This window comes from Pogoniulus pusillus, chromosome 2 (assembly GCF_015220805.1).
Source record: "Pogoniulus pusillus isolate bPogPus1 chromosome 2, bPogPus1.pri, whole genome shotgun sequence".
Taxonomy (NCBI): Eukaryota; Metazoa; Chordata; class Aves; order Piciformes; family Lybiidae; genus Pogoniulus; species Pogoniulus pusillus.
The window spans coordinates 4,694,191-4,716,302 of record NC_087265.1 but is presented as its reverse complement, the minus strand read 5'-3'; the positions used below and the strand labels follow the sequence as shown (position 1 = coordinate 4,716,302).

The following is a 22,112-nucleotide window of genomic DNA, read 5'->3' as shown; positions in this document are numbered from 1 at the left end:
TTGTCTACCTTGAACTGAGAAGCCCAAAACTCTCAGTCTTTCTTCATAGGAGAGATGTTCAAGTTCTTCCATCATCCTTGTCACCTCTGTTGGATTCTCTCCAGTAGACCTTTGTCTACATTGAACTGGGAAGCCCAAAACTCTCAGTCTTTCTTCATAGGAGAGATGCTCAAGTCCCTTCATCATCCTTGTCACCTCTGTTGGACTCTCTCCAGTAGACCTTTGTCTACCTTGAACTGGGGACCCCAAAACTCTCTGTCTTTCTTCATAGGAGAGATGTTCAAGCCCCTTCATCATCCTTGTCACCTCTGTTGGACTCTCTCTTTGTTTACCTTGAACTGGGGAGCCCAAAACTGAACACAGTATTCCAGGTGTGGTCTTAGCAGGGCAGAGTTTCCTTAATGAAAGACTTTCAGAATGATGTAAATTGTGCTACTCCCTCAAAACAGCTTTTGAAGTTGACTAAGTGAGACTGAACCCTTGAGCTGGGATGATTTATTAAGGTGAGCCAAACATGGATGATGTGATTCAAGGAGAAACAGAACTAGAAATGTAGAACTCGTGTGTAAATGGCACTGAGGACTACTGCAGTGACAGGTCTGATTTGGAACTGCATGTCGACTCTGCCTTATTCCTAACACAAATGTCAAGCTAAAAATAGGAAATGTAACTAAAGACTTGACTGATTTTAATAAGAAAAGGGTTTCTGAGAGAGAAATGGAACATAAAGACATAGAATCCTACAGCAGTCCTTGGCTACCAACATCACATCACAGCTATGTTTAACAGAAACAGCAGCTCCTTCCTTCAAGACCACTACAGGAAGAACAGGGAGGCATAAATATAGTCCTCAGGAATATTCCCTGAAGGACACTTATGCAGCACATTCTCTTCAGATATCCTACTTGGAAATGCTACATAAAGGAACAACAAACACAAGGTATGTAAAAGCAGGATGAGGACCAGGAAGGAGCCAGCTGGACATACCCTCTCAACCAGTAGGATGACTGAGGTCTCCTCCTCTGCTCTCTTGAGACCTCATCTGGAGCACTGCACCCCCAATTTTGGTGTCTCAAGCACAAAAAGGACATAGACCTGATGGAAAGGATCTAGAGGAGACCATGAAGATGATTAGAGGGCTGGAGAATCTCCCCTGTGGGGACAGGCAGGGAGAGGTGGGACTGTTCAGCCTGGAGAAGAGATGGCACCAGGGAGATCTTAGAGCAGCCTTCCAGGACCTGAAGGGGGCTGCAGGAGAGCTGGGGAGGAACTTTTGCAAATGGATTGAAGCTGGAAGAAGGCAAATTCAGACTGGAGACTAGGAAGAAATTTTTTCCAGTGAGGGTGGTGAAACACTGGCACAGGTTGCCCAGGGAAGATGTGACTGCCCCTTCCCTGGAGGTGTTCACACAGAGATTGGACAAGGCCATGAGAAGTGTGGTCTAACAGGAGGTCTAGTGGTTGGAACTAGATAATCTGTAAGATTGTTAGGAGGAAGTTGTTGGCAGAGAGAGTGATTGGCATTGGAATGGGCTGCCCAGGGAGGTGGTGGAGTTGCTGTCCCTAGAGGTGTTGAAACCAAGCCTGGCTGGGGCACTTAGTGCCATGGTCTGGTTGATTGTCTAGAGCTGGGTGCTAGGTTGGACTGGCTGAGCTTGGAGGTCTCTTCCAACCTGCTTGATTCTATGATCCCTTCCAACACAAGCTGTTCTATGAATCTCTGAAGTCTAAATAACAGAGTGAGATTCTCAGAATAAAGAAGGTGAGTACAAGTTTAATCAAGAAGTGATTAATAGCAAAAGGATCTTCTCCAACCCTAATGATTCTATGATTTTCTGCAGGACAAAGCTTCCTAGAAGAGCCTGGCACTGTTTTTCAAGGGTCCCTTTCAACTTTCCCATGCTCTGAAGCACTCCAGTAATCCTTGGCTGGGCAGAAGTGGGCTAGGGATGAGCAGAGGGATGAGATGCTGCTTGGTGCTAGGGAGGTGAGTGAAGGTCAGCGTGAATGTCACACGAAACACCTTGCCATCTCCCATCTCATAACAATCTATCCCTTAATCTCTAAATCTGGTACACAGAAATAGGATTTGGAGAGCACCTGGCAACAGTTCAGGGCTCTCCCAGGTTTTCAGCTGAGAAGTTTTGGTGTTTGATTGGGTTTATCCTGATCAGGATGTAGCAGAGGAGGTTTCATCAAAGCCAAGGTAGACTTTCCCACCGAGTTCCAGCGTTATCGCTGGGTGCTGCCTTGGCATTTTCATTCCATGTCAGGATCAAATAGGTAAACAATTCTCCTATTATTTTAAACAAGAATTAACTTTCTATAATGCAGTCAAATCAGAAAAGATCAATTTCAAATGCCAGGAGCACACAGCGCAGGGGAGGTTGCTCAGCCTTGCTGTGGCTCAGGTTGCTATTTAGGGCAATTGCACTGGATCCATTACCAGAAAATAACAGCCATCAATTTCTTGGAGTCTCGTTTTTTTTTTGCACAAGCAGCAAGAGATGCTTTGAAGTAACCTTGGATTTTCTACCAGTTCTGCAATGCTCTGCCTCAGCTCTCCCTCACCATCCTAATACTTATCGGCAGCTAATCGCAGACATCGTTTCTCTGTGCCGCACGGAGCCTGAACCAGCACTGAAAGCTGCAAGAGAATTCACTCAGCTGCAGCTGCTCTGCAAAACATTTAAAGGTTTCTTTACTCAGCACAGGGGGGTGGAATAAAATGGCTGCTTCAGGCAGACACTGTCAAGCAGGCTTCATCCAGCGACCGAGGGAGCTGGGGATGGTTAGTTCAGGCTGGGTGCTAGGTTGGACTGGATGGTCTTGGAGGTCTCTTCCAACCTGGTTGATTCTATGATTCTATGATTCTATGATTCTCCCTGGGCAGCAAAAGAGAATAATGGTACTGATGCTCATGCCTCTTTACCCACTCACATGTGGTAAGCCTGTGAGTGTCAGTATTAGAGTACCCACTCTTTTTAAGACAAGAAGGCAAAAAGACCACCAGAAAACCTGTACAACCAACTGTGGCAAAAACTAAGCTGTAGAGTTGCAGCCCAGTCCAACATCACCTTTGACCTGTGCACCAGGCTCTGAGGCATCCAAGATGTATGCTCTTCTGATCTGCCACCTCTTTCCTTAGCCTGAAGTTTGGCAGCATTCTAACACTTATAATTAATCAATTTTTTAACTACTGACCTTCACTAAGAGCTCAGAAATAGAAGATTAAGACTGGATGGGGCACTTAGTGCCATGGTCTGGTTGACTGGATAGGGCTAGGTGATAGGTTGGACTGGATGATCTTGGAGGTCTCTTCCAACCTGCTTGATTCTATGATTCTATGATTCTATGAAGAGGAGGCTAAGGGGAGACCTCATTGCTGTCTACAACTACCTGAAGGGAGGTTGTGGAGAGGCTGCTCCTGGGCTCTTCTTACAGATGATTGGAGATGAAATAAGGGGGAATGGCCTCAAGCTGAGACTGGAGTGGTTTAGACTGGGTAGGTTTTAGATCTGGGGAGGTTTAGATTGGATATGAGGAAAAAAGAGAGTGGTCAGGGACTGGAATGAGCTGCCCAAGGAGGTGGTGGAGTCACCCACCCTGGATGTGTGTGAGACTTTGAGCCTAGCTGGGATGTTTTGGTGAGAAGGATTAGATGACAGGCTGTGAAAAGGAAACAATGGTGATGTCTGCTTCACTTACAGGCTTGCTGAGATGTATAAAAACAAGAACATAAATACAGACAAGGGAGCTGCTCCTTGGCTTTTAGGCTGCATGCACTTCTCTAACCTAACCTGCTGTCTGACTAAGCCTTCTGCTTCCTAACCCTCCTCACCAAACCTCCAAATTCACTTTGAATGTAAGGCAAAGTCTGGGATAAGGCAGAGGGGTGGGAAGAAGGTGGAAGGGTAGTTAGGAGCCCCTCCTGGGAACTCTGGTTTCTGGGAGGGCTGTTGTGTTTCTGTATCACTTTTAACTTGTATATTGCTGTATCTAGCTGTATAAATTGTAACTAACTGCTTGTACATTGTGCTAAGCTATGAGTATAAAGCTCCATTCCTTAACTTCCAGCTGCCTGAGTCTAGTCTGGGTGATTTTCTTAAGTGTAAAGGGACAGGGAACACCCAAACCATCACTGTGTGTTTAAGGGTGGTTTGGATGTGGTGCTTAAGGAGGTGGTTTAAGGTGAATCTTGCAGAGGAGGGTTCTAGGTTGGACTTGGTGATCCTGAGGGGCTTTGCCAACCTGCATGTTTCTGTGTGACTCTGTGATTGGTTGAGTGACTTCTTCTTGAGGATTGTGAGACTGAAGAACTGTAAATGGATACAAGGATTTGGGGGATGCACAGACTAAAAATGAATCAGAGCACAGATATCAGAGAGTAGTAGTTTTGAGAAGGGACTTCTGGAGATCATTTGAGTCCAATCCTCTTGCCAAGGCAGGTTGACCTAAAGAAGGTCACACAGGAACAGGTCCAGGTGGGTTTTGAATGTCTCCAGAGACAGAGACTTCCATCACAAGAAGCCCCCAACACAAGCAGTACATGGAAGTGTTAGAGCCAGTCCAGAGGAGGCTACCAAGATGCTCAGAGGGCTGCAGCAGCTCTGCTCTCAGGACAGACTACAAGAGTTGGGGCTCTACAGCCTAGAGAAGGCTTTGAGGAGACCTTGGAGTGGCCTTGCAGTATCTGAAGGGGGCTACAGGAGGGCTGGGGAGGGACTATTGACAAGGTCTTGTAATGACAGGATGAGGAGCAGTGAGTTTATAAAGTGGCAGAGGGGAGATTTAAACTGAGTGTTAGGAAGAAGTTGTTTGCAGTGAGGGTGGTGAGACACTGGCACAGGTTGCCCAGGGAGGTTGTGGCTGCTCCCTTCCTGGAAGTGTTCAAGACCAGGTTGGATGGGGCCTTGAGTGACCTGCTCTAGTGGGAGATGTCCCTGCCTACGGCAGGGGGTTGCAACTGGATGAGCTTTGATGTATCTTCCAACCTAAACCATTCCATGATTCCATCTACTCTCTGGGCAGCCTTCTCCAGTGCTCCACCACCCTTATAGTCAGAAGTTCCTCCACATGCTTAGGTGGAACTTCTTATAGAATCATAGAATCAACCAGGTTGGAAGAGACCTCCAAGATCATCCAGTCCAACCTAGCACCCAGCCCTAACCAATCAACCAGACCATGGCACTAAGTGCCTCATCCAGGCTTTTCTTGAAGACCCCCAGGGACGGTGACTCCACCACCTCCCTGGGCAGCCCATTCCAATGCCAATCACTCTCTCTGTGAAGAACTTCTTCCTAACATCCAGCCTAGACCTCCCCTGGCACAACTTGAGACTGTGTCCCCTTGTTCTGTTGCTGGTTGCCTGGGAGAAGAGGCCACCCCCCACCTGGCTACAATGCCCCTTCAGGTAGTTGCAGACAGTAATAAGATCACCCCTGAGCCTCCTCTTCTCCAGGCTAAACAGGCCCAGCTCCCTCAGCCTCTCCTCATAGGATTTGTGCTCCAGGCCCATCAAGTCTGTGCCTATTAGCCCTTGTCCTGTCACCGGGCACCACTGAGGACAGACTGATCCCCATCCTCCCAACATCTACCCTTCAGATGTTGCTGAGATCCCCACTCAGTCTTCCTCTTCCCAGACTAAACAGCCCCAAATCTTTCAGTCTTTCCTAACCACAGAGAGGTTCCAGTGCCCTTAGCATCTTTGTAGCCCTTTTCTGTACCCTCTCCACCAAGCCCCTGTCCTTCTTCAGGTCTGGACCCAGTATGCCATCAATTACAGACAAGATGGGTGAGGCTCCCTGCAAGCCTCTGGGTACACAGCTAATCAGTGTGCCACCAGCCACGCTTTACAGGAGGACACTCACGGGAGTGAGATTTGCTCACTGAACTCAGCACACTTCTGTGCTGAACTCCACAAGCTGCACCCAGCACCTGCTGTAACCACTGCACCTGCCTGTTGGGTAGCAATGGCAGGAAGATGATGTTTTGGGATAGAAATTGTTCACTCAGCAGCATCTGCAGAGTGGTAGCTTTTTAACTGCACAATACCAAAGAAAAGTTAAGCAGAGCAGAGGGCTCTCCAAGTAGAGTTAATCCTCTTAAATCTGGTTCAACAAAGGACACCCTCTGCATTTTCTCAATAACTGGTTATCAGGCAAACAAAAAAGAGGCAGCTAAGGAAGACAGCAGTGAGAAAGAGGATGAGAGTCACTTAAACCAGCCTGGGTCTGGCTCTTTGTCACCTTACCAGTGGTGCAGGCTGGTTTTAGAACACGTTCAATATGAAAAGGCAGCTGAGATGAGAAGCTGCAATTTAAAAAGAGCTCTCACTCACTGTGACTTTATTAAGAGCAGCCTTGTGGAGAAGGACCTGGGGCTGCTGCTGGGTGCAAAGCTGGACGTGAGCTGGCACCGTGTGCTGTCAGTTGTGTCCTGGGCTAAGCCCAGCAGTGTGGGCAGCAGGGGCAGGGAAGGGGATTTTGCCCCTCTGCTCTGCTGAGACCTCACTTGCAGTGCTAGGACCAGCTCTGGAGTGCTCAGCACAGCAGAGAGAAGGACCTGTTGGAGCAGGGCCAGAGGAGGCCCCAGCAATGCTGGCAGGGCTGGAAGGGCTCTGCTGGGAGGCCAGGCAGAGAGTTGGGCTTGTTCAGCCTGGAGAAGAGAAGGCTGCAGGGAGACCTTCTGGTAGCCTTGCAGGGCTTGAAGGGGCAGATCAGAAAGCTGGGGACACACTTTGGAGCAGGGCCTGCTATGACAGGACAAGAGGTGATGGTTTGAAGTGAGAGAGAGATTTAGATTAATCTAAGGGAGAATTTTTTTTTCCACTGAGAGTAGTGAGAACCTGTCCCAGGTTGCCAGAGAGGTGGCAAATCACAGAATCAACCAGGCTGGAAGAGACCTCAAAGATCATCCAGTCCCACCAGTCAACTAGAAGCTTCATCCTTGGAACCATTCCTGGTTAGGTTGTTTGGGGCTCTTAGCAACCTGCTTAAGTTAAGTCCTTTCTGAGTGCAGGGACTTGAAAGGTCCCTTCCAACCCAGTCCCCTGTGAGATTCTGTTCTAAAGGCACAACGACAGGGGACAGCAGCATTGCTCTGTTAGGTTTGGCACACTGCTCTGTGACTGAAAGCAGAGATTAAAATCCCAGGAGGGATCAGCCTGCCTGTGAATGCTCTGACACGGACATCATGCATTTGACTACTCAAACCTCTACATTCCTTACCAATCCAGAATCTTCCAACTCAAGGGCATGGAAGTCCTGTCTCTACCAGAGAACCACTTTCCTGTTCTCCATCACAGAACTCTATCTGAACAACTTTGAACTAGGATAGAAAACATTTGGATTTTGAACCAAATCCAAACTCTTTTGGACACTGGATTGTCTCCAAAAGCCAGATTGTCATCAATCCATGTACTCAATACCTCTCCTCTGTAATCTCACCACAGCTCCAGACAATTCATGTTATCATGGAATCAACCAGCTTGGACATCCAAGCTCAGCCAGTCCAACCTACCACCCAGCCCTATCCAGTCAACCAGACCATGGCACTAAGTGTCTCATCCAGGCTTTGCTTCAACACCTCCAGGGATGGTGACTCGATCACCTCCCTGGGCAGCCCATTCCAATGCCAATCACTCTCTCTGACAACAACTTCCTCCTAACATCCAGCCTAGACCTCTCCCACCACAACTTGAGACTGTGTCCCCTGCTTGCCTGGCAGAAGAGCCCAACCCCACCTGGCTACAGCCTCCCTGCAGGTAGCTGCAGACAGCAATGAGCTCTGCCCTGAGCCTCCTCTTCTGCAGGCTGCACACCCCCAGCTCCCTCAGCCTCTCCTCACAGGGCTGTGCTCCAGGCCTCTCACCAGCTTCATCGCCCTTCTCTGGGCACCTTCCAGCACCTCAACATCACCCTGAGTAATTTCCACATCTAAATCCATTACTTCTTTTCTTTCTTCTCTCCTGTAGGCCAAGGCAGGCTGTTTAGATTTGGTCTGCAGTTCAGTTTCATTACAATATGCTTAAAAACATCTCTAGATTGCATTGTTTTCCCCCTTTTAGCCCCCTCAAGTATCTTCTCACTTCCCACTCAGAAAATGTCTCCTTAATTTTTCATCTGCTGAAAAATATCTCTTGAATTTTTAATGCAACTGGCTCACTTTTGGAAATGTCACATTTTAGGAAGCCCCTTTGCATACTCAGTTGGTGATGCTGATAAGATTTTAGTCTAGTGGTGAAAAAAAAAGGGATAAAAATGAAAAGAAACTGAAATTAGACACTAATAGGCTGGATTCACAGATTGCAGCATGGTGGCCCTTGGGAAGGACCTCTGGAGATCATCCAGTCCAACCTCCCTGCTAAAGCAGGGGCACCCACAGCAGCTTGCCCAGCATCATAATGCCCAGCTGGAGTTGGAAGCTCTCCAGAGTAGACTCCACAACCTCTCTGGGCAGCCTGCTGCAGGGTTCCAGCACCCTCACACCAAACCACTTTCTCCTCATCTTCAGGTGGAACCTGCTTGGTTCCACTTTGTGCCCACCACCCCATATCCTGTCAGTGGACACCACTGACAAGTGCCTGACACCAGCCTCTTGCTCCCCACAGGTCTTCTAGCTTTTGCTGAGCATTCAGCAGATCCCCTCTGGGGCTGCTCTTCTGCAGGCTCAATAGTCCCAGGGCTCTCAGCCTTTCCTCCTCACAGAGATGCTCCAGACCCCGCAGCATCTTTGGAGCCTCTGCTGGACTCTCTGCAGTAGTTCCCTGCCTCTCTTGAACTGGGGAATCCAGAACTGGAGTCTGTACTCCAGCTGTGGCCAGACTAGAGCAGAGCAGAGGGTAAGGAGAACCTTCCTCGACCTGCCAGTCACATTCCTCTTAATGCATCCCAGTTGACCAGTGGCCTTCTGGAGCCCTACCACATATGACATGAATATCAATATAACATTTAGCTCATTAGAAAGTCGATGCCAGGCAATTAAGGCACATTTTGCCAGTCTAATATCACAAAGAAGCTCCTTAATTTTTCCTTAGGTGAACTCTGAAGTGCTCCTTAACCATTCTGTGCCTCACCAAGGCTACTTTGAGGTCTGCAATCAATGACTGCCTGCTCCCTTGATGCGCAAAGCCCAATGTCACTTTTGGAATCATGGGATTTGGGATACAAAGCTTTGCCAACACTCAAAACTTAAGACAGAACACTGCTTACAGACAGGAGCTGCAACCTCCTTTCCCAGGCTTTCCTTTCTCTCACAGAACAACCTCCAAAACCCATGCTCTCAAGTCACGGCCAGAGGGGTTTAGAGCTAACAGCAAGTTTTAGCTTCATAAAAAGCATCACTTTCAAACCACCCAGCATCAAAAGGAGTTCTTCCTCCCTTGCCCCTTGCACATTATTAATCTGTTTAAGTCTATCAAAGCAATTAGTTCAGATGCTCCTGTATCACCTCGTTAGAGACAAACGTTGCATCACTTTTGGGGAATGCCACTCCACTTTGAAAAGCAGCATTCTCTTGACTAATTAGATGGCTCTTGAATACTTTATGAAGCCCTATTTTTAGGAGAGTGATTCGACAAACAAATGTGCCTGAAGTATAAAGGCAACCTTTCTTCTTTCCTCCTTATCTCATTGTGTTGGTATCCAGGACTGTAATACAGCTGGATACATGATACCCTCTGGCCTTTGGTTTGAGAAAGTCATCTTCAGCTCTCTTGTAAATACAGAGCACATGGCAACAGGCAGAGAAGTGAGCAGCACTGAAGCACTTCATTAAAATGAAACGTTTCTAAATTGCCCTGCTGCCAATTCACTTTGTGCCACTCCAACCACCTCTGGTAACCACTTCTTTGCAACTCTGTGAAGGACAGAGTTGGTCTCTTCTCCCAGGCAAGCAGCAATAGAACAAGGGGACAGAGTCTGAAGTTGTGGCAGGGGAGGTCTAGGCTGGATGTTAGGAGGAAGTTGTTGCCAGAGAGAGTGATTGGCATTGGAATGGGCTGCCCAGGGAGGTGGTGGAGTCATCATCCCTGGAGATGTTGAAGCCAAGCCTGGATGAGGCACTTAGTGCCATGGTCTGGTTGACTGGATAGGGCTGGGGGATAGGTTGGACTGGATGATCTTGGAGGTCTCTTCCAACCTGGGTGATTCTATGATTCTATGACAGTTTGCAAATGTCCTACAAGTGTGCCTGTGGATTCTTAAGTTATACTGCTTTTAGAATCCTAGAATCAGTCAGGGTTGGAAGGGACCACAAGGATCAGCCAGTTCCAACCCCCCTGCCATGCCCAGGGACACCCTACCCTAGAGCAGGCTGCCCACAGCCTCAGCCAGCCTGGCCTCAAACACCTCCAGCCATGGGGCCTCAACCACCTCCCTGGGCAACCCATTCCAGCCTCTCACCACTCTCATGCTCAACAACTTCCTCCTCACATCCACTCCGACTCTCCCCACCTCCAGCTGTGTTCCATTCCCCCCAGTCCTGTCACTCCCTGACAGCCTGAAAAGTCCCTCCTCAGCTTTTTTGATGCTGTAGAATGTATTAGGATTGGAAGACCCCAACATAACCATTCTACTTTTCTCCATAAGGGTTGTCAAGGCCTGGCACAGGCTGCCCAGGGCAGTGCAGGAGTCCCCATCCATGGAAGGGGTTTGAAAGCTGTGGGGATGTGGTGCTGAGGGACATGGTTTAGTGGTGAACTGAGAGTGCTGGGTTAATGGTTGGACTATGATCTTACAGGTCATAGAATCAACCAGGTTGGAAGAGACCTCCAAGCTCAGCCAGTCCAACCTAGCACCCAGCCCTGGCCAATCAACCAGACCATGGCACTAAGTGCCTCATCCAGGCTTGGCTTCAATACCTCCAGGGACAGCAACTCCACCACCTCTCTGGGCAGCCTGACCACTCCTGTAGCAAAGAAATTGTTCCTCATGTCCAACTTAAACTTCCCCTGCTGCAATTTCAGGCCATTCCCCCTCCTTCTATCACCAGGTGCTGGGGAGAAGCGACCAAGCCCCACCTCACTGTAACCTCCCTTCAGGGAGCCGTGGAGAGCGAGAAGGTCTCTCCTCAGCCCCCTAACCCTAACTGAGCTGCAGTGGATCCTTACTTTAGCAGATTGTGCCACTACAGATGTCCAAGGCAGTGGCTGAACTGCAAGGAGCACGATCCCTTTACTCAGTGCATGTTTAGCAGCCATCTCCATGGCTTCCTCCAACACACTCACCTGTGTAACCCTCAGAGTTGGAAGTACCTGAGGTTTTCACTTACAACAAAACAAAACAGACAAAGTCCACCCTTTCAAGAACTTCCTTTGTGTAGACACATGTGCCAGAGAGCATCTCTGAAAAGGGCAGGAAACAAAAGGATTTTCTGTCTCAAACTCATCTCTCTCCTCACTAAGAACTTAATAAACACAATGGGCACTAGGCAGAGCTCACAGAAGAATACACAACAGCCCTAATGCTCCTTCAGCCCTTCCACCACATTAATTTCATTCTTTACAAGGGAAATAGGTCACAACTGTGTGCATGGGAGACAGGCCTGCTTTGCTGTCACAAGAATTTCCACTAGTGAAATATTCAGACTAATATTTGGTTGGCAATTTGCAGCCCAGAGAGCCAAACGTGTCCTGGGCTGCAGCAAGAGAAGTGTGGCCAGCAGGACAAGGGAGGGGATTCTTCCTCTTCACTCTGGTGAGACTCCACCTGGAGTGCTGTGTCCAGCTCTGCAGCCCCTGTTAGAGGAGTCATGGAATGGTTTAGGAACTCAAAGATCATCCAGTTCCAACCCCCTGACATAGGCAGGGACACCTCCTACTAGAACAGGACACTCAAGGCCTCATCCAACCTGGCCTTGAACATCTCCATCTTCAATCACATTGGGTGATTCTGTGCTCCACAACCTCCCTGGGCAACCTGTGCCAGTGTCTCACCACCCTCACTCCAAAGAACCCTTTCCTAACATCCAGTTTCAATCTCCCCTCTGCCAGTTCAAACCCATTCCTCCTCATCCTGCCATTACAAGACCTTGTCAATAGTCCCTCTCCAGCCCTCCTGGAGCCCCCTTCAGATCCTGGAAGGCCACTCCAAGGTCTCCTCAAAGCCTTCTCTTCTCCAGGCTGCAGAGCCCCAACTCTCTCAGCCTTTCCTCATAGCAAAGCTGCTGCAGCCCTCTGAGCATTTTGGTGGCCTCCTCTGGACTGGTCCCAATAGTTCCATGTCCTTCTTGTGTTGGGGACTCCAGAACTGCACAGAGGACTCCAGGTGGGGTCTCAAGACAGCAAAGTAAAGAGGGAGAAAGAACTGGATGTCGTGGAAGGTGTCCAGAGAAGGGCCACAAGGATGATCAGAGGGCTGGAGCTGCTCTCCTATGGGGACAGACTGAGAGAGTTGGGGCTGTTTGGTCTGGAGAGGAGAAGGCTCTGAGGTGACCTCCTTGTGGCCTTTCAGTATCTGAAGGAGGCTACAAGAAAGCTGGAGAGGGACTTTTCAGGCAGTCAGATAGTGATAGCACTTGGGGGAATGGAACAAAGCTAGGAATGGGTAGATTCAGATTGGATGTCAGGAGGAGGTTCTTCACCGTGAGTGTGGTGAGACCTTGGAATGGATTGCCCTGCAGGGGGTTAGAACTAGATGATCCTTGAGGTCCCTTCCAGCCCTGATGATTCTGTGACTCTAAATCAACAGAGTCACTCTGCAGGTAAGAACTGTGGCACAGGTAGCAAAACCTTTCTCAGGGTATATTGTGAAGTAGAAAATTACTAACCCTGATGTTAATAAGGAGTGAAGAAATGCTACTGGATGAGGCACTTAGTGCCATGGTCTAGTTGACTGGATAGGGCTGGGAGATAGGTTGGACTGGCTGAGCTTGGAGGTCTCTTCCAACCTGATTGATTCTATGATTTTACTGGGCTGAGGGAGCAGGAGTTGTTCAGCCCAGAGAAGAGAAGACAGGTTCTTCATCCTGAGGATGGTGGAACACTGGAACAGGTTGCTCAGGGAGGTGGTTGGGGCCCCATCCCTGGAGATACTTAAGGTGAGGCTCAACAGGGCTTTGAGCAACCTGATCTAGTGGAGGATGTACCTGCTGACTGCAGGGGGCTGGACTGGATGACCTTTGGAGGTCCCTTTCCACCCAACTCTATGATTCTGTAAGCTCTCTAAGAATCTGTCAAGCTCCAGAAGAGTCTATCAGGGAACATTACCACAGCTCTGCAACATGAAAAGAAGATGACTGCAAAATGTGGAAATAAAAAGCAATCTGTGCCTATGGGAGAGAGAATTCAGACCTTCCAAGACCAACTGCCACAAGAGAAGAGGATATTAATAGAGAAAAATCTGCTTTGTCACAGTGGGATTGCTGTTCTAATGTAACACAACACATGGATCCAGCAGAAAATGACCACTGTGGACACTCACATCTGTCCAGAAAAACCTAATGAGGAAGTTAAAATGAACATAAAATTAAACCCCTAATCACAGCACTGATTATAATGAAATGATTTAGCTACAAATCTTTTAAAGTTTCAGACCAGAGTTAAAATTGCTTGAAAAGGAAAAGCTAAGCATGGAAATAAACAAATAACTTCTTCCAGTTCTCATGCTTCAGGCTTTCAAAAATCTGGGATTATTAAACTTGGTTTTAGAACAAAGATAATCTGAAATTTCAGGCAATGTTCTTCAGGTATCTAATGAAGAATATGAGCCAGCAGTGTGTGTGCCCAGGTGGGCAGCAGAGCCAATGGCATCCTGGGCTGGCTCAGGAGCAGTGTGGCCAGCAGGACAAGGGAGGTTCTTCTGCCCCTGTGCTCAGCACTGCTCAGGCCACACCTTGAGTGCTGTGTCCAGTTCTGGGCTCCTCCATTCAAGAGAGATGTTGAGGTGCTGGAAGGTGTCCACAGGAGGGCAACAAAGCTGGTGAGGGGCCTGGAGCACAGCCCTGTGAGGAGAGGCTGAGGGAGCTGGGGGTGTGCAGCCTGCAGAAGAGGAGGCTCAGGGCAGAGCTCATTGCTGTCTGCAACTATCTGAAGGGAGGCTGTAGCCAGGTGGGGTTGGGCTCTGCTGCCAGGCAAGCAGCAACAGAAGAAGGGGACAGAGTCTCAAGTTGTGGCAGGGCAGGTCTAGGCTGGATGTTGTTAGGAAGTTGTTGGCAGAGAGAGTGATTGGCATTGGAATGGGCTGCCCAGGGAGGTGGTGGAGTCGCCGTGCCTGGAGGTGTTGAAGCCAAGCCTGGATGAGGCACTTAGTGCCATGGTCTGGTTGATTGCCTAGGACTGGGTGCTAGGTTGGACTGGCTGAGCTTGGAGTTCTCTTCCAACCTGCTTGATTCTATGATTCTAAGAGATGCAGAACAGAAACAGGTAAGAAGTGTTCTAAGTGCTCAGTTCAGTGGCACAGCTTTGCTGTGCATTACTGCCTATCAGCTAGTAGGGAAATAGAAAGCTATGAAACAAAAAAGCTGATTGTCAATCATATTTAGCTGTAGCTATTTCAAAGCCTGAACATCACAGAGCTGTTAGATTTTGAGATAAGCAATTAAAAAAAGGCTGGGGTAGGGGGAGAGAAATTAGACTGCTGGTAATACAGTGAAAGGCTCTGAGCTGCTGTCAGGATTAGCCCCAGATCTCCATTGACTGTGCTCTCAAAAATTAAGAAAGAAATGGTAACAAATGAAAAACAGACACTTAAATGCAGTGGTCTCAAGAAATGCTATAAACCTGCTTTGTATTAGGCACCTGAAGTTCAAGACACAGCAATATTTAAATCACCTGAATAATTCAGGCTGAGTTTCTGGGCAAGAGAATGTCAGGAACATAGCAGGATTGCAAATGAAACCTGGAAATTATGCTTTTGTGTCAAAGTAGTAAGTCACATGCCTGTGCTATTTTTAGACAGATGGAATTTCTTCTCCCAATCCTGTATTTTTTTTCCCCAAAGTTGTTTACTGAGTTATGTAGTTCTACTCAGCATTTTCCTCAATGAAAAGATTCTTAAGGTGTTAAAAAATATATGGTAACAAAAAAAAAATCAAAATCAGCTATTCACACACCTTAATGTAATCTCTCCTGCCTTGTCTGGCTTAAATGGGAGAGTGACTGAGAGCTTGGGCTGCCTCTCTTTAAATCTGGTGGCTACAAACCTGTACAGCAGGATAAATGAAGCACCAGCATTAGAAGGTTATTATTTTCACTGATACACTAATGGCACAGAGAAGGATTTGGAGAACTCTTCTACTCTGCCCTGCTGAGACCTCACCTGGAATACAGCCTTTAGTTTTGGGCTCCCAAGTTCAGCAGGGACAGGGATCTATTGGAGAGAGTCCAAGGGAGTGCTACGAAGATGCTGAAGGGGCTGGAGCACTGCCCTGTGAGGAGAGGCTGAGGGAGCTGGGGGCTGTTTGGTCTGCTCAGAGCCTTTCGCTGTGTTTCTGATTCCCCCTACCCCCCCCAGCCTTTTTTTAATTGCTTATCTCAAAATCTAACAGCTCTGTGATGTTCAGGCTTTGAAATAGCTGCAGCTAAATATGATTGACAATCAGCTTTTTTGTTTCATAGCTTTCTATTTCCCTACTAGCTGATAGCCAGTAATGCACAGCAAAGCTGTCTCACTGAACTGAGCACTTAGAACACTTCTTACCTGTTTCTGTTCTGCATCTCTTAGAATCAAGCAGGTTGGAAGAGACCTCCAAGCTCATCCAGTCCAACCTAGCACCCAGCCCTAGGCAATCAACCAGACCATGGCACTAAGTGCCTCATCCAGGCTTTTCTTGAGCACCTTCAGGGATGGTGACTCCACCACCTCCCTGGGCAGCCCATTCCAATGCCAATCACTCTTGCTATGAAGAACTTCCTAACATATAGCCTCAACTTCTGTCTTAGCTAAGACATGGACACTTCTGTTTGCTAGCTGAAGACTCAGAAGTACAAGGACCTTCAAATTACAAACCCCAAAAAGAAGTGGGTGATTTTAATCCTTTAAAATGCTTTCACTCCTTGAAAATGATGACAAATATTTCTGTGTTTATACACGAGGGGTCCATTAATTATCAGTTTAATCAGTTTTAAATGAGTCTCTATGAAGATTTGTATACCTGACCTTTCCTACTGTAGCTTCTACTTACCCTGGTCTGAGTCAGCTCTTTTATCAACATACCAGCCCCTACTTTCTCAACCTCATATGAAAGCATTGCATTTGGTTTGTTATTTAAGATCTAGGAAATAAGTAATGCAAATATAAAGCCCTAATTAACAGTAGGGCACAGGACTAAAATAAGAAGAAGAAAAAAAAACCAACCAAGCAGCCTGACCTTTTTCCTCATTAAGCATTAGATGGAAGGTGGATGTGTTCATCTTGTTCATTCCAAGCTGCAAAATAAAGAACCAGTGGGAAGGCAAAATAAGCAACAACAAGCAATACAGTCTGGTTAGGATGTTAAGATTTCAGTACTAAATGATGCTGAAATGATTTCTTCTTATTTCTTCTTCACATATAGAGGTTTCTCAGAGTATTTTTTGCTCCCATGAAACTCTCAAATAACAGTGTCCACTTTGTGTTTTGTACACATTTCACTTCCATAACACACCACAAGCACAGAAAAAAAAACCCAAACACCACAATTTAATAGTTAAGAACATTGACAGATTGACAGATTGCATTGGGTTGGAAGGGATCCTGAAAGGTCATCTTCCCCAGACCCCCTCCAGTCAGCAGGGACACCTCCAACTAGATTAGGCTGCTCTGAGCAGGTCTGATCTTGAATGTCTCCAGGCACAGGGTCTCAACCACATCCCTGGACAACCTGTCTAGTATCTCATCACTTTGTGCAGAACTGCCTCCTGATGTCCAACATAAATTTGCCCCAAATCATAGAATCACAGAATCAACCAGGATGGAAGAGACCTCCAAGCTCAGCCAGTGCAACCTAGCACTCAGCCCCAGCCAGTCAACCAGACCATGGCACTAAGTGCCCCAGCCAGGCTTGGCTTCAACACCTCCAGGGATGGCGACTCCACCACCTCCCTGGGCAGCCCATTCCAATGCCAATCACTCTCTCTGCCAACAACTTCCTCCTAACATCCAGCCTAGACCTCCCCCAGCACAGCTTGAGACTGTCCCCTTGTTCTGTTGCTGCTTGCCTGGCAGCAGAGCCCAACCCCACTTGGCTACAGCCTTCCTTCAGGGAGTTGCAGACAGCAATGAGCTCTGCCCTGAGCCTCCTCTTCTCCAGGCTAAACAACTCCAGCTCCCTCAGCCTCTCCTCATAGGACTGTGTTCCAGGCCCAGCACTGATGATAAACATCTTGTCTGTACACATGCTAAGGGAGATTGAAACAAGTTTCAACTAAGACTTTGTGCTTCCTGAGTGAAAAAGTTCTTCCCTGTCTGGCTGTCCCATCTCCTTCACTCTAAGATTTAAGAAGGTCAAGACATTTCCAAGACATTTTTAGCCTACTAAAAATGAGCAAAGTACCTAAATGTTAGTGGCTGTGTGGTTTTGGGTTCAATTTATATGGAAGGTGATTATTGGATGTATTCAGACTGATGCCTTCCTAAGGATAAATTTCATTGTCCAATAAACAGTGAAGACTGCAGTCTGGCTCCTGGAAAATGAAACATGTGGGGGTTTGTGAGAATAAAAAGCATTCTAAGCTCTGCTTCAGTACAGAGGTTGTGAAACTCTTCTAGGAGTTCACTCATCTGAAAATAATGTGGGGTTTTATGTAGAGCAAGGTGGTACCTGGTTAGGATGCCCAGCTCTGTCCTTACAGGTATCCATGGATTTGCTCACTTGATGCTCACTACAAAACCTGATTTTACTCTATGTGAAACAGACTGCACATTGCTTAGACAAAAAAAGGTTTGATTCTCTTCAGGAGCTAAACAAAAGAAAGACTCACATGCAAGGTTTGCAAGTCCAAGAGAACTCCTCCAGCTTGTCAAAGCAGAGAAAGGAAAAATGAGAGGAAGGACCAGAGTCAGCATGTGTCTCTTAAAGGATACAGGACATCAAGGAGTAAGAAAGCTCCCAAAGAGATGAAAACCTAGAAAATGCACCACTTCCTCCTAGTTGAAGGACAATGTGTTGTGCCAGGTACAAACTTCAAACTCAAACAGCCCTTTATTGTCTGAGTAGGCTTGAAAAATACCTCTGGAAAGAGAGATTCATTCACAGAATGGTTTGGGTTGAAAGGGACCTTAAAGATAATCTAGTTACAACCCTCCCCACCCATTTGTTCACAGATTCAGACAATGGGTTGGGTTGGAAGAAACCTTCAGTATCATCCAGTTCCAATCCCCTGCCATAGCCAGGGACACCTTCCACTAGCCCAGGTTGCTCAAGGCCTCATCCAACCTGGCCTTGAACACCTTCAGGGAGGGGACATCCACAACCTCCCTGGGCAACCTGTGCCAGTATCTCCTCACCCTCACTGCAAAGAACTTCCTAATATCAGAGGGCAGAACGTAACACATATTTAAGCCTAAAAAATAGTGAGCTATCATAGGCAAAGAAGCATTTAGCTCTTCAGCACAACATACTGAAAGCTTGATGGAAAAAAAGCCCAGAGTAACACAATTATATTGTCACATAAAACCCCTCCACAAACAATACCAGGAGCAAATGCTAGAAACTCTTGGAATTAAAGTCTAAGAGGGGAAAAAAAACCCTTAAGAATTATGAATTCCAGGTAGGACATGGTCTAGTTGACTGGATAGGGCTGGGTGCTAGGTTGGACTGGATGATCTTGGAGGTCTCTTCCAACCTGGTTGATTCTATGATTCTCTATGACAGCAGCTTCCCATGCTGATTTGGAGTCTGTTTAATTCATAGGGGAGACTCCAGTTCAGCATCTCAATGGAAATCTGAATGCAAACTTCCAGAGGTTGCTAAAGTTGAATTTCTCTCCATTTTAGAGCTTTTCAAAGTATTATACTTAAGAAAAAAAGGGGGAAAAAAGTAATTTAGTTCATTTTTGTAATGAAAAGTGCCCCACATAAAGCCTTTAAATACCACAAACCTTGAACTGAGTGTTATCAGTAACAGAAGAAGTTTGGAGAGAAACAACACAAAGCTAATCCTACAATTAAGGTGCCAGAATTAGAGAGTATCTGAAGAGGGACCTCAAGGGAGCAATCTGCTCAGCCCACTGACACTGGTAGAAGGTCAAATTAACCAAGATCATCTCTAAAAAGCTGCTTTTAATTGCATTTTAAAAACCAAATCACAGATTTCTGAGTTACAGGTACAAGCTCCCACTTTGCAGCCAGATATGAGCTAAACCAAAAAAAGCTTGGGAGTGTTTTCTCTCTATAGCTAACCCTAAACTCTCCTTTGTGTGCAAACTGAACTGGCTCCTTTGCAGCCACCACCACTGCTCCTCCAAAACCCTCTGATCTCTTCAAAGCCTTGTGCCCATCCCACAGTGTTCTCTTTTTTCCCAGAATAAACAAACCCAATCCTTTCAGCTGTCCTTTAGCAGCCTTGCTTTCTAAATCTGGCATGAGCTGTTGCTCTGCTTTGCCACCTTCTGGTTGCCACAAAACTGCTTTAAGTGGCAGCGTCCACTCACGAAAAACAGAACCTACCTAAGGGCTCACTGTCAGTGAGCATAGCTTGAGTCCTCACCAACCACCTGCATGAAGGGACTGAGTGTGCCTTTGGCCAGTTTGCTGAGGATGCCAAACTGGGTGTCCAAATTGTCCTGTTTGCTGCTACCAAATCAGACAGCTCATTAATTCATGTCTCATTACTGAGTGGACCCTCAGCCAGTTTACTGAGGAGATCAAACACTCTATCAGCCTGTGCTGCCATTCAGCCAGATAAGGACAGGCTGGAGAGGTGGGCAGAGGTGAACCTCATCAAGTTCAACAAGGGTAAGTCCTGCACCTGGGGAGGAAGAACCTCCTGCACCAGTGCAGGCAGGGGTTTGACCTGCTGGGAAGCAGCTCTGCAAAGAAGGATCTGGCAGTGCCGCTGGACAGCAAGCTTCCTCATGAGCCAGAAATGGGCTCTCATGGCCAAGAAGGCCAATGGTGTCCTGGGGTGCATCAAGTAGAATTGTGACCAGGTTGAGAAAGGTTGTCCTCCAACTCTACTCTGGCCTAGTCAGGTCACAGCTGGACTCCTGGGTCCAGTTCTGTGCTCCTCAGCTCACGAGAGACAGGGAACTACTGGGTAGAGTCCAGCAGAGGCTACAAAGATGCTGAGAGGAGCATCTCTGTAGGGAGGAAAGGCTGAGAGCCCTGGGGTTGTGGAGCCTGCAGAAGAGCAGCCCCAGAGGGGATCTGATCAATGCTCAGCAAGAGATATAAGGTGGAGGGCAAGAAGAAGGAGCCAGACTCTTGTCAGCATCAGACACCTGTCTTAGACATACTGTAGATTCTCCAAGCTCAACCACAACATGGGAATAACATCCTCCTTGAATCATAGAATGGCTTAGGCCTGAAGCAGCCCCAGAGATCACACAATCCTAGAATCAGGCAGGGTTGGAAGATCATCAACTCCAACCCACTATGGGCAAGAGTCTGGGCTCAGCTGGACTCAGCTGCTCAAGGCCCTCATCCAACCTGGCCCTGAATACCTCCAGGGAGGAGGCATCCACAGCCTGTTCCAGAGTCTCAGCACCCTGTACTGAAGAACTTCTTCCTAAGATCCAGACCTGCTCTCCTTCAGCTTAAAATCCTTCCCAGATACCCTTATGAAAAGTCCCTTCTCCAGCCTCCCTGTAGGCTTCCTTTAGGTACTGGAAAGCAGCTGAAATCTGCAAGCCTTCTTTCAACAGTTCAGGACATTAAGAATGGAAGGCAGAAAATAAAATACTTCTATAGATAGCCACAATATTAGGCTCCATAACTACCATTTAGAAATATAAAGAGGGAAAAAACACCAAACCAAAACATCAAAAGGTCTTCCAAATGTTCATCAAATCCCACCACAGAAAATTGCTCTTCTGTTAGCTCTCTCTAAGGGGTGGGCAGAGGCCAACGGGATGAGGTTGAACAAGGCTAAGTGCAAGGATCTGCACTTTGGCCACAACAACCCCAAGCAGCACTACAGGCTGGGGACAGAGTGGCTGAGAGCAGCCAGGCAGAGAGGGACCTGGGGGTGCTGGTAGAGAGGAGCTGAAGATGAGGCAGCAGTGTGCCCAGGTGGGCAGCAGAGCCAATGGCATCCTGGGCTGGCTCAGGAGCAGTGTGGGCAGCAGGACAAGGGAGGTTATTCTGCCCCTGTGCTCAGCACTGCTCAGGCCACACCTTGAGTGCTGTGTCCAGTTCTGGGCTCCTCCATTCAAGAGAGATGTTGCAGTACTGCAGTGTGTCCACAGGAGGGCGACAAAGCTGGTGAGGGGCCTGGAGCACAGCCCTGTGAGGAGAGGCTGAGGGAGCTGGGGGTGTGCAGCCTGCAGCAGAGGAGGCTCAGGGCAGAGCTCATTGCTGTCTGCAGCTGCCTGCAGGGAGGCTGTAGCCAGGTGGGGTTGGGCTCTTCTCCCAGGCAACCAGCAACAGAGCAAGGGGACACAGTCTCAAGTGGTGCCAGAGGAGGTCTAAGGTGGATGTTAGGAGGAAGTTGTTGTCAGAGAGAGTGATTGGCATTGGAATGGGCTGCCCAGGGAGGTGGTGGAGTCACCATCCCTGGTGGTGTTGAAGCTAAGCCTGGATGAGGCACTTAGTGCCATGGTCTGGTTGACTGTCTAGGTCTGGGTGCTAGGTTGGACTGAATGGTCTTGGAGGTCTCTTCCAACCTGGCTGATTCTGTTCTATGGTTCTATGAAAAAAGACAGCTCTCTAAAAAAACAAAAGGAGATTTAAAATGAGTTGTGAACATCAAGTACTCTGTAGGAATACTCCTATGATGCTATGATACTCTGTAGGAATACTCTGCATATTTTTTGAGAGGTGATCAGGCAGAACCATAGAATCATAGAATCAACCAGGTTGGAAGACACCTCCAAGGTCACCCAGTCCAATCTAGCACCCAGCCCTAGCCAATCAACTAGACCATAGAATCAACCAGGTAGGAAGAGACCTCCAAGATCACCCAGTCCAACCTATCACCCAGCCCTAGCCAATCAACTAGACCATAGAATCATAGAATCAACCAGGTTGGAAGAG

At 47.6% G+C, this 22,112-nt stretch overlaps 1 protein-coding gene across 8 annotated transcripts in view; it reads right to left on the bottom strand.

Annotated features, from left to right (window-relative positions):
- Positions 1–22,112, bottom strand: part of MBD5 (methyl-CpG binding domain protein 5) — a 218,460-nt gene that overhangs the window by 62,939 nt on the left and 133,409 nt on the right. For 7 of the 8 annotated variants that reach the window (XM_064154772.1, XM_064154746.1, XM_064154767.1 and 4 more), the window contains one exon: positions 16,309–16,366. The exons of the other annotated variant lie outside the window; for it this stretch is intronic. The gene's annotated coding sequence lies outside the window, so the exon portion shown is untranslated. The remainder of the gene's footprint in view (positions 1–16,308; positions 16,367–22,112) is intronic. 8 annotated transcript variants of the gene reach the window in all.